The sequence below is a fragment of the Mobula birostris genome, chromosome 10 (genome assembly GCF_030028105.1).
Source record: "Mobula birostris isolate sMobBir1 chromosome 10, sMobBir1.hap1, whole genome shotgun sequence".
Classification (NCBI taxonomy): Eukaryota; Metazoa; Chordata; class Chondrichthyes; order Myliobatiformes; family Myliobatidae; genus Mobula; species Mobula birostris.
The window spans coordinates 112521586-112537850 of NC_092379.1; positions in this window are offsets into that span (position 1 = coordinate 112521586).

Consider the following 16265-nt stretch of genomic DNA (forward strand, 5'->3'; position numbering starts at 1 on the left):
TTGATGGCCACAGGCAGGAATGACTTCCTATGACACTCTGTGTTGCATTTTGGTGGAATGAGTCTCTGGCTGAATGTACTCCTGTGCCAACCAGTACATTATGTAGTGGATGGGAGACATTGTCCAAGATGGCATGCAACTTGGACAGCATCCTCTTTTCAGACACCACTGTCAGAGAGTCCATTTCCATCCCCACAACATCACTGGCCTTACGAATCAGTTTGTTGATTCTGTTGGTGTCTGCTACCCTCAGCCTGCTGCCCCAGGACACAACAGCAAACATGATCGCACTGGCCACCACAGACTCGTAGAACATCCTCAGCATCGTCCGGCAGATGTTAAAGGACCTCAGTCTCCTCAGAAAATAGAGACGGTTCTGACCCTTCTTGTAGACGGCCTCAGTGTTCTTTGACCAGTCCAGTTTATTGTCAATTCATATCCCCAGGTATTTGTAATCCTCCACCACATCCACACTGACCCCCTGGATGGAAACAGGGGTCACCGGTACCTTAGCTCTCCTCAGGTCTACCACCAGCTCCTTAGTCTTTTTCACATTAAGCTGCAGATAATTCTACTCACACCATGTGACAAAGTTTCCTACCGTAGCCCTGTACTCAGCCTCATCTCCCTTGCTGATGCATCCGACTATGGCAGAGTCATCAGAAAACTTCTGAAGATGACAAGACTCTGTGCAGTAATTGAAGTCCGAGGTGTAAATGGTGAAGAGAAAGGGAGACAAGACAGTCCCCTGTGGAGCCCCAGTGCTGCTGATCACTCTGTCGGACACACAGTGTTGCATGCACATGTAACAATGTTAGCTTAGGTATTTTGACAAAATGTTCCAATCAGTTCTGATATGTAAGGTTTTATAGATGACTGACACCACCAAGCTCCTTAATATTGGTGAAAATGAATTTGGTAAGTATTTGACTTTTTAAACGAATATCGGATTGTTCTTAAAACACACATCAAAGTTGCTGCTGAACGCAGCAGGCCAGGCAGCATCTCTAGGAAGAGGTACAGTCGACATTTCAGGCCAAGACCCTTCGTCAGGACTAACTGAAGGAAGAGTTAGTAACTGAAGGAACTAACTGTTCTTAAATGTCATAGTAATTGCTTCTAAACCTACACTTTTGTTGTTATTTTAATACTTGGTACTCTAACCTTATTTGATCCCTGTTTAAGAATCGTAGTTTAACAAGAAAGTACACACATTATGATTGTAGAAAGGGACAGCTTAACAGTTAACCTATCTTAATACTTCAAATGCTTGTGAATAATTTTCTAATGGCACTGGCACAGGGCAAACAGCATGTGCTATTACACTTCTTTGATAAGTAAATAGTGTTACACAGTGGCCATAAATCGGTAGTGGGGCAGAAGGTTACTTGAAATAGTAGAAAAAAATGCATAATGTTGAAAATTACTGTAGGTAAGATAATCTTTTGCAACATAATGATTGTATAATGGCATTATATCCAATAGCATTTCTTATTGTATGCAAAGTATTGTCTGAATTCTCAATGAATCCTTTGGCAGTCCTGGGTTAATAAAGCACCACTAAGTGGGAAAAATAGATGGTTGCATAATAAAAGAAATCTCTGAGGCTGTAGAACTGGATCTTATGCTGTCAAGAGGAACTGAGGTGGTTCAGCACAATGTGATAAATCCGATGACTTAAAAGCTTACTCTATTAGCTTCTTTCGCACAAGGAGAAAAAAACTGATAATTAAAAAATACAGCGTATGCACACTTCAAAGCATATACCTTTGTGACCTTTGGAAAGGTCTTAGTCAACCATATTGTTAAATGTGTATCTTACATATACTTTTTTTTAAGATGGTACCAAGGAACGAGTTAAGCAATTATGATCCCTCTGATTGCATTTTTCACATGTTAAGCCAAGTACTAACTATTTTGTGATGACATATATGGTGTTAAAGCTTGCCATCCTGTACAACATTCAGCAAAAATTGCAAAAATGTTATAAATTTGATGCCACTTTACCATTCACTCTTCACCTGTTTGAGTTCATTGGTCTCACACATGCATTCTGAGAGCAAAGGTATAGAACACTAAGTGACTTTTCTTTTTTAGTGTTGTCCTTACTTTAAACATTTTCCCTGTTGTACTACTTCAGCAATGGTGCAATGATTTTCCAGTGATGTTATCCTTCATTCCTCCTGTACCTTTCTAAAGTTTAAGTCCTTGCTGACTTGGTTCCGCCAGTGAAACTATCACTCATTTTATCTCTAACCCTGTATTTACTAAACCCTGAGGCAAATGGCTTGTCACACAGCAACAAAGAATGGCTTAGTGTGAGCAATGGACAGAGCTGCTTGGAAGCAAACATAACTATCTTAGATAATTCACAAAGCCACGTGCTCAACTTTGCCAACTATAAAATCATTGGTAAAATTTTCTAGATCTATTAAAATGGAGAGAAATGAAGAAAAATAAAACTTGGACAGAAAACATCTTAAAATACAGACTGATAGAATCATAGTCATATAGCACAGAGCCAGATCCTTTGCTCTAACTTTGGCTGAGCGTAAAGTAGCTATCTATACTTTGTAGCTTGGTGTGTCTCATTGACCATTCAATGAAGTAATGCATTTATGGAGGTGGAACAATGTAATAGAATGTCCCATAAATTAGAGGATAATGAAAAGTGTAGGGAAACAGGCAGATTGTGGAATATATGTAAACTGAACCTTAAAGATAATAGAACTGGAAACATGGCAGTTCAAAGGACATATGTGACACTTATGTATACATTTTGTAATACAACAGGAAGCCATTGCTTTGGGTGCATGGTGTTTCCATTCTCTCTTTGTTTCTACCAATGCCCTACAAATCAGTCTCCCCCATACACACCTACCAACCTTTTTGTGATTAATTTTGCCATTAATCTACACTAACAGATAATTTACAACAGCTGATTAAACTCCCCAACATATTTTTGATATATGAGAGGAGAACACATCCAACGACATCATAGGAAGAACAAGCAATTCTGTACAGACAACCTCCAAACTGAGAACTGATCCTGGGTTACTAGAGTTGTGAGGCAGCAGGACCAACAACCATGCCTCTGAACCATTCTTCCTATTAACAATTCAACATTAAATAATTAAAAGCAAAAACAACTGAGTTTACTTTCTAATCATTTGTCCAACAATGCATTTTAAAATCAAAGTTCAAAGTAAATTTTATTATCAAAATATATTAGATTAGATTATGAGGACACACAGTACTCTTTTATTGTCATTTAGTAATGCATGCATAAAGAAATTATACAATTTGTTCCTCCAGAATGATATCACAGAAAGACAAGACAAATCAAGACTAAAAAAAACTGACAAAAACCACATAATTATAACATATAGTTACAACGTGCAAGCAGTACCATAACTTGATAGAAGAACAGATCATGGGCACGGTAAAGAAAGTCTCAAAGTCTCTCGAAAGTCTCATCATCTCACACAGATGGCTGAAGGAAGAAAAAAACTTCCATATTTATATATACTGTATGACACCATATACATCTCTGGGATTCATTTTGTTGTGAGCATACTCAATAAATCTGAAGACAAGTAACTACAGCAGAATGTTTGAAAGATCAACCAGAGTGCAGAAGACAACAAACTGTGCAAATGCATATATAAATAAATAGTAATAATGAGCTGAAGAGTGCTTCAAAGTGAGTTTATTGGCTGCTGGACACTTCAATAGTGGGGCAAGTGAAGTTTTGTTCAAGAGCCTGATGGTTAGGGGGTAGTCACTGTTCTTGAACTTATTGGTGTGAGTTCTAAGGCTCTTGTACCTTCCACGTGATGGCAGTAGTGAGAAAATAGCATGACCCGAGTGGTGGGGATTCCTGATGATGGATGCTGCTCCTCTATGACCTTGTCTCATGTAGATGTGCTCAGTAGTTGGGAGGGCATTACCCATGGTGTACTGGGCCAAATCCACTACTTCTTTCAGGATTTTCTATTATAGGAAAATCCATGGCATGTTGGATCCCATGCCAAATCCAGCAGTGGGGTGAAATGTTTCACATCTGTAATTGATAGTATATCTGACCGGCTCTTCGGAACATCTGAATGGCAACCTTTCCATTCAAAACACAGGCCTAATCAGTGGATTTAATCCTTTGGTTCTGAGGTTAGGAAAGCTTCTAATACAAACATACATGAATTTAAACTCAGTTTCACTACTAATGGAATAGAATGAACAGAATATTTTATGTTCATTTGACTTTTTCTATACACAATTCTGCAATAGAAACATAATGCAAGTTTGAATGTGGCTGCAGTCTTGGTAAAAGAGAAATTATCTTTACTCTATATGTCAAATCAATTATAGTTTAAAAAATCAGGGGACAATTTTCATTGAGCACTTTAAATGCTAAAGAGTTTCGAAGGTGATCAAAAGGGACTAATTTATAATAATATATTAGCACTTAATGTCATGTTAATAAAGAAAATGAAAACAGCACAAGCATGATTGATAAGCAGCAAAATCTCACTGAAAATACATCCATCAATATGACTGCACAGCCTCTTGGACCCCAAGGCACAACCTACTATTTACTGCAACAGTAGGTTACAAGATTCACCAGGGCCCAGGGGGAAATTTGGATATCACATTTTTGTTCAGATGTGCTTAGATTGGCTGAGGAATAAGAGAACACATAGCCAGGAATAGCAGCAGGGCAAAGCAAGGGAAGGGCGTGATCAGCCCCTTCATCCCTGTGCGAATGGAGGACATTTATCTTGCTGAGGATCAGGGTGTCCATCTTTGCATCTTTAAAAGTGTTTAGAGTTAAAAGTTCACAGTAAATTTATTATCAAAGTACATATATATCACTATACCCAACCCCAAGGTTTTTTTTTGCAATAACAGTAAATACAAGAAACACAATAGAATCAATGAAAGACTGCCCCAATAGGACAAGCAAACAATCAGTGTGCAAAACAAAAAGAAAAAATAGTAACAGGAATAAATATTACAAACATGAGATGAAGAGTCCTTGAAAATGAGTCCATAGGTTGTGAGAACAGTCCATTGACGGGGGCAAGTGAAGTTGAGTAAAGTTATCCCCTCTGGCTTAAGAGCTGGATGATTTAGGGGTAATAACTGTTCCTAGATCTGGTGGTGTAGGTCCTGAGGCTTCTGTACCTACTCCCTGATGGCAGCAGTGAGAAGAAAGCATGGCTAAATGCTGGGGGTCCTTGATGATGGACGATGCTTTATTATGACAAAGCTCCATGTAGATGTGCCCATTGGCGGGGAGGGCTTTACCTGTGATGGACCGAGCCATTTCCATTACTTTCAATCGGCTCTTCTGTTCAAGGGCATTGGCATTTCCATACCAGTCCATGATGCAAGCAGTCAATATGTTCTCCACCACACATCAATAGGAGTTTATCAAAGTTTTAGATGACATGTGTCACAGTGGTGGGGCATTGGGAGCAAGGGTGGATCCAAATGCAAGACACATCTTGTGAGGTTAATTAAATTGAGTTTATTGTTTGATACCAGGAGAGCAAAGCAGAAGCAGGAATAGCGAATTAGACAAGGACTCAGGACTACGACTAGGCTGGGACTAGGGATCTGGACTAGGACTCGGAATTGGATCCCAGAACTAGCGGCAACATGAAGAGGCTACGGTATGGACTCCGAGCCAGAGACTGGGCAAGGACCCAGTACCTGGGTCTTGCCTAGGGCTCGGACCCCAGAACCAGGCATGGACATGACATGGGCTAGGGAGAGGAGGAACATGGAAAAACAGAGCCTCGGTCTCGGGAGAGCAGGTATATGGAACCATGGATACATACACAGAGCACAGAGTCAGGACCCCTCCTTGGGTACAGGACATAGGGCCGGGACTCATGTCCCCCTGTGGGGCAACGGCAAGACAGCCTGACTTAACCCACGGAGGTGAGGATAAGACATGACAAGACATGACCCCCTGTGGGGCAATGGCAAGACAGCCAGACGGAGGTGAGGACAAGACAAGACCAATACGAAAGAACACCAGACAGTACCTATCTAGCTCTGGCGATAGAACTAGACTGAGGTGCAGGCGAGGGCTGCAGATGAGGGCTAGAGGTGAAAGGGGCAGAGAAAGGATTCAGACGGGGGTAGGACAGGAATCACAGACCGCCAGGGCCAGGACTTGACTCGGAACTTGAATGCCGCCAGGACCGGGACTTGACTCTGTACTTGGATGCCGCCAGGGTCAGGACTTGACTTGCAGCCTCCGGGTAGTGGTGAGCTCTCAACTCGGCCCAGGAACAGTAGACAGCGGTTCTTGATTCCCTCTGGCGGGTTAACTGACGGACCCACCTCGGTGAGGAAACTTTGCAGGCTCGCTTTGGCAAGGTAACTTAACAGGGTTGCTCCGGTGAGGAAAGGTGAATTACCGGCACTCGCTTTAGGTGGAAACTAGGTTTGCTCCGGCCATATGACATTGGCACGCCGTACCTTTGGTGACTTTGCAAATGCACACGTGCCGAACAGCTGAAAGCCAGAGACTATAAACTACTGGTTCAGCCGAGAGTAAATTGCCTCTAATCACCAAGGTCGAGGGACACGGGAAAACAGGGAACCAAAGGGAAACAGGGAGTCAACAGTCCGGATCGTAACATAAACAAAGTAAATTTAAAGAGACCCCGATCTGAACCATGGCAACATGCCACATCTTTGCAACCTTCCATGGAAGTAGAGGAGCTACTCTGTTTTTCTTCATAATGGCACTAACATGCTGAACCCAGGATCCCCTGAAATGATAACATCAAGGAATGTAAAGTTGCTGACCCTCTCCACCTCTGATCCCTAATGAGAAATGGCTCATAGAATTCCTGTTTCTTCATCCTAAAGTAAATCTCTGAGCCTTCCTGGAATATGCTGCAGTATGCCACCTACAGCATTGATGGGTGTGAGGACGGTATGTTTCTTGCATTACAAAAATTGCTCTTAATCAGCACTTGGATGTGAAACCTGAAATTCCCAGTTTTACTACCCATGGTCAAGAATAATTTATGCAATACAGCAATTAGTACCGTAACTACATGCTAATTTTGGACTTACAGACAAGCTAACCAATTAATACTTACTTTCACCCTTTGGTGGATATCACCCTAATGGCTCAATGTTCTACTATAATTACAATGTGGGATTTAAATCCATCATTTTTATAATGTTTAAATTCATAGGAAATTAAATATGAAAAACAGAAGATTAGATTTTTTAGTGTTGTCCAATCAGAGCAACTTTAGATTGCTGTTAGCATCTTGTCATTGGTTTCTGACAGGAATAAATTTTTGATTAAATCCTTTCCATTCAAAAATAATACAAAACTTTTATGACTAAACAATACCTGTATAGGTTCCAATGTCTTCTTGAAGAATGAAAAGCCAGGTGCCATTAGCAGGTTGTTCACAATAATTAAGGTTGGCTTTCATCCCACACATCTGGACAGTTTTTCATAATAGAGCTCCTGTCCAGATGTGCAGGATGCAATGGATTTAAATAACAAATATTTTAGCCAAAGTTACCAAAAGTGTAGCTCATTGATGAGGATTAAAATATGGTTTTACAGAGAGGAAAAGAAATACTGGGATGCAAGAAACTGCTGGGATCTGAAGCATTAAAAAAACAAGCAGCTGGAGGAACTCAGAGGCATAACAGGTTGAATTGTGACATCGGGTCTTTACCTGAAATGTAGACTATACCTTGGCTTCACAGATGCTGTCTTACTCATTGAGTTCCTCCTGCAGCTTGTTTTTTTTTTGCCTGGAGTATCAAGACAAATGAGTTTTCACAATGTAGAAGACATTCGGTCCATTGATCTTAAACATGCTGTCAGAGCATCCTCATCAGTCTGATTCCCCTGCTTATTCCTTTTTATCTATTATATTCCCCCACCTCCTGCCATCCGTCCACAGATGTTGAATAATCCACCAACAAGCACATCTACAGTATGTGCTGTGGGTGAAATCACAACACCTGTGAGAAAAACAATTGGTCACAGGGAGAAAATGAAAATTCCATACAGACACCTGAAATCATGATTGAACCGGGGTGACTGCAGATGCATGTCAGTCATGCTGACTGCTGCATCACAGTGAGCTTTACTCCTGTAGATTCTGAAGGGGAGGAAGACACGGAAACAAGGAACACTTAAACATCAGAGGGAGAGTGGGACAAACGAGGAATATGCACCAAAATTCATCCTTCCTTCACTTTTGAACTTCCTTATGGTAAAATAATATTGACAATCAGAATGCAAAATGGATGATGAAATTGTATACTTGTCAAAATGACAAATCGTATTATTTTTTAAAATTCTCAGATTTGGGGTCTGGTTAGTTCCACCCTTTGTTGTAGCTCATACAATAGGAGCCTTTTCTGCCATTCTGTTAAATCTTAGCGGAACTGTACTTAACACACTGTACCTCACATAGTTATATATTCAATGACACCTTTCCTAACAAATGGAAATCAGTTGAAGTATCTTAATAATCCAGTGTTATGGAGGACGACTTCTAGATTCTTGCTACATGTACTGTGACGTTCTGAACACCAAAGTGCCACTTTTCTAAAGTTAAAGTGCCATTTTGTGTCAAATGGTCAGATGAATGGGAACGGCCAGCCAGTAAAGGTGCTGGCTTCACAGCCATGGCTTGCTCTGTAAGTTACAGACTGAGTCTTTAACTCTTGCAAAGTTCAGTTTTCTCAGAAAAGTGCAGCAGCCTGAAGTACAAAAGTTCAAATTTCAAAATAAATTCATCATCAAAGCACTTATGTGATATCATAGACTATCTTGAAATTGATTTTCTTGCAGGCATATACAGGGAAAAGAATACAATAAGATTTTACAAAATAAAATGATAAATAAACATACAACACACACAGTCCTGATGATGGGTCTCAGCCCAAAATGTTAATTCTTTACTCTTTTCCATAGATGCTGCTTGGCCTGTGGTGTTCCTCCAGCATTTTGTTTGTGTTGCTTTGATTTCCAGCACCTACAGATTTTCCCTTGTTTGAAAGAAACAGACGCGGACTGACAAACACCACAAACACCAATGTGAAAAAGAAGATCAACTATGTAAATAAAAATAATACTGAGAACATGAGTTGTAAAGAGACCTTAAAAATGAGTCGGTAGACCAGTCCAGAGTAGTGGTAAATAAAGTTATCCACTTTGGTTCAACATCCTGACAGTTGTTGGGTAATAACTCTTCCTAAACTTGGTGGTGTGGGACCTAAGGCTCCTGTACCTTCTACCCACATTTAACTGCTGAATGCATATCATATCTAGAGCAGAGGTTTGAGAACATAGCTAAGGAAATTTGATTCTCGTTTTTATTTACTGGGATCATGAGAGTAAAAACAAAATAATAATAAACAACAAATCATGCATCTTATGTTCACCCTAACCCTAGCAGCAGTTTTAACTTAATTGTATGACACTCACTAATCTCTTGTACAGGAAGCTTCCACTAAGTAATCCTTCCATAAATCAGAGAAAGGTGAGACAGGCAACTGGGACACAGGAGATGGTATCTTGATCTAACCCCAGAGCAACACAGAGTGATTATAAGTATCTCTTATTTGTAATTGTCTCGAATAAATATGTAAAAATAGATGTGTTGGTTACTCTGGATGGATTGTATTCTAGATAAAAATGGACAATGCCTCGAGTACAATACAGGTCTGTGATAGATATTCGTTTCTGTCTCAAGTTTGCTAAGCTTGCTTTCTATATATCCACTGGTCACAGACAGTTGTAAGTAAACTTTCAACTATATTGTTTTGTTTGCCTTCTGGTGGTAAATGGAAGTCAATCTTCAGTTTTTAAAATGTAAATGGAAGGCAGCTTGAAGTTTGAAAAGAACATTCTTTATAGAACAGCTTTGCAAATCTGCTTTGTATTTTGAAGACGTTCTGTCTGTAAAGAGTTACTGCACATGTTTTAATTATTGATCACGAGTAGAGTATAATACAATGGGTTGTTTAATTTGAGTTGTTTCAAACAGATAAGCTGACTCTTAAGTTGCTTGGTTTAAGGTAGCTTGCAGAACCAGATAGATACTATAATTTAGCATACAAAGAACTAAGTATTTCCAACATTTATTGGGCCCTCACCTGCATCTCTTCCGTTTCCAGACATCCATATTCACCCATATTCCTGCCACCTTAACTGTGATAGATTTCCTCTTGTCCTTACCTATAGCCCCATGAGCCTCTGCATCTAACACATCATTCTCTGCAAATTATGCCATCGCCAAAGGGATCATATCACCAAACACATTTTTACCTCCCCCCAACCCACTTTCTACAGGGATCACTCCCTCCATGATTCTCTTATCCATTCATCCCTCCCTACTAATCTCCTCCCAGTACAATCCCGCATGTGGCTAAAATGCTACTTCTGCCCATTCACCTGCTACCTCACCTCCATTCAGGGCCCTAAACAGTCCTTCCAGGTGAGGTAACACTTTACCTCTGTATCTCTGGGGTTGTCAGAGTGAAGGTGCATCACCTTATATTCTGTCTGGGTAGCCTCGAACCTGATAGCATGAAAATCGATTTCTCCTCTCGGTAAAAAAAATCTTCCTTCCCCCTTCCCCTCTTCTTCTATTTCCCACTTGGCCATTTACTTCTTCTCACCTGTCTATCCCCCACCTCCTGGTGCCCCTCTTTCTTCCCTTTTTCCCATAGTCCACTCTCCTCTCCTATCAGATTCCTTCATCTCTAGTCCTTTACCTTTCCTACCCACCTGGATTCACCTGTCACCTTCTAGCTATCCTCCTTTCCTTCCCCCGACCTTTTCATTCTGGTTTCTTCACCCTTTCTTCCCAGTTCTGAAGAAGGGCCTTGGCCTAAAACATCAACTGTTTATTCATTTCCATGAATGCTGCCTGACCTGCTGGATTCCTCTAGCATTTTGTGTGTGTTGCTTTGGATTTCCAGCATTTGCAGAATTTCTCATGTTTATCAGTAACTGATTTGTTTATAGTTGAGAGGTTTATGTACTCAGAAGTTAGCTTTACAGCATTTATGGTAGTTAGTCAAAAGATCTATGTCTCTAAAAAATGATTTTTGGCCACTTGTGTTAAGGGGTAAAAATGTAGAGAGCAGTTCAGCCCCATTCTCATAGGTTTGTCTGATGTACAGTATACAATAATATCTCATGGTAACTTTAGTTTTCAAACTAGATCTTTTGAGCAACTGGCCTCCTGCTGTGGGCCAGTGGCCTGTGTCTGTAGTCAATGCTGTTTATTTACAAATCTGTCCTTTTAACTTCAGCTGACTGCAGCTTATAACTTGCAGTATATTAAGAACTGAAGACTGGTTCTTGTTTGAAATAAGGTTCTTGTTAGAAAGCTAAATAAATTTGGCCTGTCGCTTAAAACCCTCACTAATTTTTATAGATGCACTGTAGAAAGCATTCTTCTAGGGTGCATCACAATTGGTATGGAAGTTGTCCTGTCCAAGACTGGAATAAGCTGCAGAAGATCATGAACACAGCCCAGCACAACACACAAACCAACCTTCCGTCCTTGGACTCACTTTACACCGCAAGCTATTAGAGCAGTGCTGCCAGGATAATCAAGGACACGACCCACCCAGCCAACACAATTTTCATCCTTCTTCCCTCTGAGAGAAGGCTCAGGAGCTTGAACACTCGTACGGCCAGATCTGGGAACAGCTTCTTTCCAACTGTGATAAGACTGCTGAACGGATCCTGACCCGGGTCCGGGCTGTACCCTCCAAATATCCGGACCTGCCTCTTGTTTTTTTTGCACTACCTTACTTTCCCTTTTCTATTTTCTATTTATGATTTATAATTTAAATTTTTAATATTTGCTATCGATTTGTACTCAAGGGAGCGGGAAGCGCAGAATCAAATATCGCTGTGATGATTGAAAGCTCTAGTATCAATTGTTTGGCGACAATAAAGTGAAGTAAAGTAAAGTAAAATAATGTCTGCTATATTCACATAATTCCATAATTTAAGTTGAAGAGAAGGGAATGGGTTTCACGCCAGATGTGACCACTACCAAAGCGCAAAAACAAAGAAATCACGCAAAGGGCAAAAAAATGAGTAAAAAAGCACACAGAATATAAAACACCAAACCACAAAGTCTTTGAAACAGTCTAGTAATTTTCAGTTTAGTTCCATTCAGTTCAATTTAACACTGTTGTTTGCTGACTGCAGGTACCAGAGCCAGTCCACCCCAATCAAAATCACACAAAATAGCAATAAAAAAGAGAGTAACCAGAAACCAGAAAGACGCCTAACATGAACTGCAGAATCCAATCCACAAGCCACGTTGATTAAAGCCAGGACCCAGGTTCCGGATCTATCTTCCGGCAGCCGTGTGCGAGAGGGAGGGAGTGATAGGCCAATCACAGGCAGATGGTTTTCAACCACCGTAATGTTCCTTCCCATTCCACACTGATCCTGTCTATCCTTGGCCTTCTCTACTAGATGAAGATGAAGGTAACTGCAAACCTAGGGAACTATACCTCATATTCCACTAGGTGGTCTATGATTTAGTGGCATTACCATTGACTTTTCCCACCTCTGGTAACTGCTTCCCTTCTGTCTTTTTCTCTCTCCTCCTGAGCAACAGTACCTTGCTCCATTTCTCTGTCTTTCGCCGCTCCTACGCCTGCTCCATCTGTTCATTGGCATACTCTCATTACACTGGTTCTCCTGCCCTATTGCACTCTTTCACCATCCTCACCTCACTCACTTTGCCTCATGCTCCACCCTACCATTCTATTAAATTCCATCATCTTCATGCCTTTGTCACTTCCACTTATCACATCCCAGCTTCTGATGTTCAGTCCCCATCTGCCAATTCACTCACCCTCCTTGTCTGGAAACACCCATCACCCGCTATCTCTTGCTCCATCCTTTCCCTCAGTCTTTTTATACTGGCTATCTTTCTTCTACCTTTCAGTTCATATGAAGGATCTTAACCCAAATCAGCAACTGTCCACTTCCCTCTATAGATGGTGCCTCAAAGTTCTTGTAGCATTCTGTGTTATGCTTCAGATTCCAGCATCCACAGTCTCTTCTGGTTCCCAGCTAACAGGACAATCTGGATTGTGAGGCTTAGATAGGAGTAAAACCAGGCTCTACAAGGTTGGGAGCCTATGAGGCCAGGGATTATGGAAGGTTTCTCCAAGGAATGACCCAAGTTTTACTGAAATAATAAGTCTAATTATATACTGGAGTACGATTTGTGCCCATAGTCTGTTGATTAAAATTAACATTACCTCTAATTTTCTTACAGCTGTGAGGATCAACCACTGCTCTGAGCAGGAAATATTTACAAGACTTGAAAACTGTGCAGCACTTTAAATGTTTTTATTTTGTAATACGCATGTTATTAATATTTAGAATGAAAACTGAAAAATCACATGCTTATTATTTTATTTATTAATTAAAGGGTATAATGAAACACAATACAACAAAGAAAATCTTTCACGTTTCATAAACATTTTCTCATCTGTCTTTATGCCAAATCCATTGTCCATAAACACTGTCCAGACTAATTTTGCTTCTAGATGAAAGTTGCATCTTAATCCACATTAGGCTGTACAAATGTTCCACTTCTAGTCTCTTTCTGGATTTACATTTGATTGAATTTATAAGACTGAATCCATTTTTGTAGTCAGGACTAGAAGCTTGAAATTTCCAGCAATCATCAAGAATTGACAGTTCTTCACATTCTACATTGCCAAGCACATAGTTCACCATATCAGTGAACATCTTAATTGAACCAGTCTTAACTTTCTCAGAAACTACAGTTTGAAATCACATCATTTGCGATATTTTTGAGGAAACACTTTCATCGTAGTTCATTAAAGTAGTTCAGTACTTCTTTTGTCAGTCGTCCAACATTGTCTTTTCCAAATTCAAAAGCTTGCCATTCTCTTGACTTATCTTCAGCAAACCTATTATCCAAGTGCTTACACATAGGCGAAGTATCGATTTCTGAACTTATAGAAGCAAGCAGATCTTTCACTTTGTCACTCCAATAAATGGTTGTTACAATTTGTAATAGTGTTGTAACCTGAAACACTGGCAATGTTGAAGTTCTAAGATGTTGCAAACAAAAGTCTGTGGTACATTTATTATTTAAAAGATTTATGAATAATACTGATTAACTCATAATTAATCGCAGGGTATTTTACAATTATATTAACATAGATTTTCAAAGGTATATTCGCAAAATTTTAAAATTATATTAGCATTATATAAAAGGAACATTTCAGTTACTGCCGCAACCATGCACTTGTGAACTTAAATGGAACAGTGACCAAAAGTCTAGAATGAAACCATTTCTCCAAGAATATAAGTATACATTAGGAACAGAATATGTTACAGGACATGCTTATTCAGCTTCTTTCATTATCCAATTTAAAAAAAAACAACAAATTGTTCTCTCAGGCTGCGCTTCCCAAGTACTGGCCATTCTTGTGACTTATCTCACTTTACTATTAGTTTCTATCTCTCAATCAATTTTGAAATCACTTTAATATCTTACCTTTGATAACTAGCTATCTTGATTATAAAGGGAGTTTACATATTAATTCACTCCAGTGATTTTCTGGGATACATTCTAGTTCATTGAAGAAAGTAAGAAAATGGAGATGACAGCACATTCACTCAGTCAACCACTTCTGCTTAAGTATTAGGATGATGATAATGAAAAAGAGACACAAACCTCCTTCGGAAAAGTGAAGGAGCATAATTACAGGTCAGTTAATTTAACATGACAGCAGGGAAGCTTTTAAGAATAATTAAACTGCACAAATTTTCCAGGTATAGGAAAGCTGTCACTAACTGAAAAGGGCAGAGAAAATGTTCATGAAATTTTTACTGGAGTGGAAGGGCTTGAGTTATAAGGGGAGAAAGGATAGGCTGGAACTTTTTTTTTCCCCCTGGAACATCGGAGACTGGGATTCAAAGTTACAATGAACATTCATTATCAAAGTATGAACCTAGTTTATAGCTTGCAATTCATTTTCCCATAGAGACCCACAAAACAAAGAAAACCCTGAATCTGTTCAAAGAAAAACATCAAAGCCAACCCCCACATGCAAAAAGAAACAAATTGAGCAAATGGCAATAAAAGAGCAATAAACACAGAATATAAAACACAAAATCAAAATAGGGGTGACATTATAGAGATACACAAAGTCATGAGGATATCAGTAAGGTAAATTGTCAAAGTTTGTTTTCCAGGATAGTAGCTCTGTCACTATCTGGGGTAAAAAGACCTTGTAGTTTTCATGATTCTATTGTATATCTTTGTTCTAAATGCCTGCAAGAAAATGAATCTCAAATTAATATATGGTGACATATAAGGATTTTGATAATAAATTTACTTTGAATTTTGAGGGGCATCTGAAGCTACAGGACATGGATTTAAGGGGAGAGGATAAAGATTTAAAAAGGTACCCAAGGGACAGCTTTTTCAGACAGAGGGTGGTGGGTGTATGGAATGAGAGACCAGAGGAAAAGGTAGAGGCAGATAAAATTAAAAAGTGCCTAGAAGGATAAGGGTGGAATCAAGGTTCATGAAACTTAGCAGAAAAAGTCTGAGACTGGAAATGTTACTTTAGACCAAGAAAATATAAGAAGGTGTTGAGAGTGCAACACAGATCTTGTGGGTTTTCACAAATCATATATATAGTTCAAGAGCCAGGAATATACATAAGTCTACCTAAATCAGGAATTCTACCTAAATAAAGAAGAAAAAGTCAGGAGAACACAGACCAGCCCTCAGTGAGGGGTCAGTTCAAACTCCTGGGCGTCAGCATCTCAGAAGATCTATCCTGGGCCCAACATATTGATGTAATTAAGAAGAAAGCACACCAGTGGCTATACTCTATTAGGAGTTTTAAGAGATTTGGTATGTCACCGAAGACTCAGTCAAATTTCTACAAATATACGGTGGAAAGCATTCTGATCTGTTACATAGGATCAAAAAATGCACAGGGCTGAGAAAAGCTGCAGAGGTTTGCAGACTCAGCCAGTTCCATCATGGGCACTAGCTGCCTCACCATCGAGGCAGTGCCTCAAGGAGTTGGATCCATTCTTAAGGATCTTCAGCATCCAGGACATGCCCTCTTTCATTACTACCATCAGCAATGAGGCACAGGAGCCTGATGATGCATACTCAATGCTTTAGAAAAAGCTTATTTCCTTCTGCCATCAGAACTCC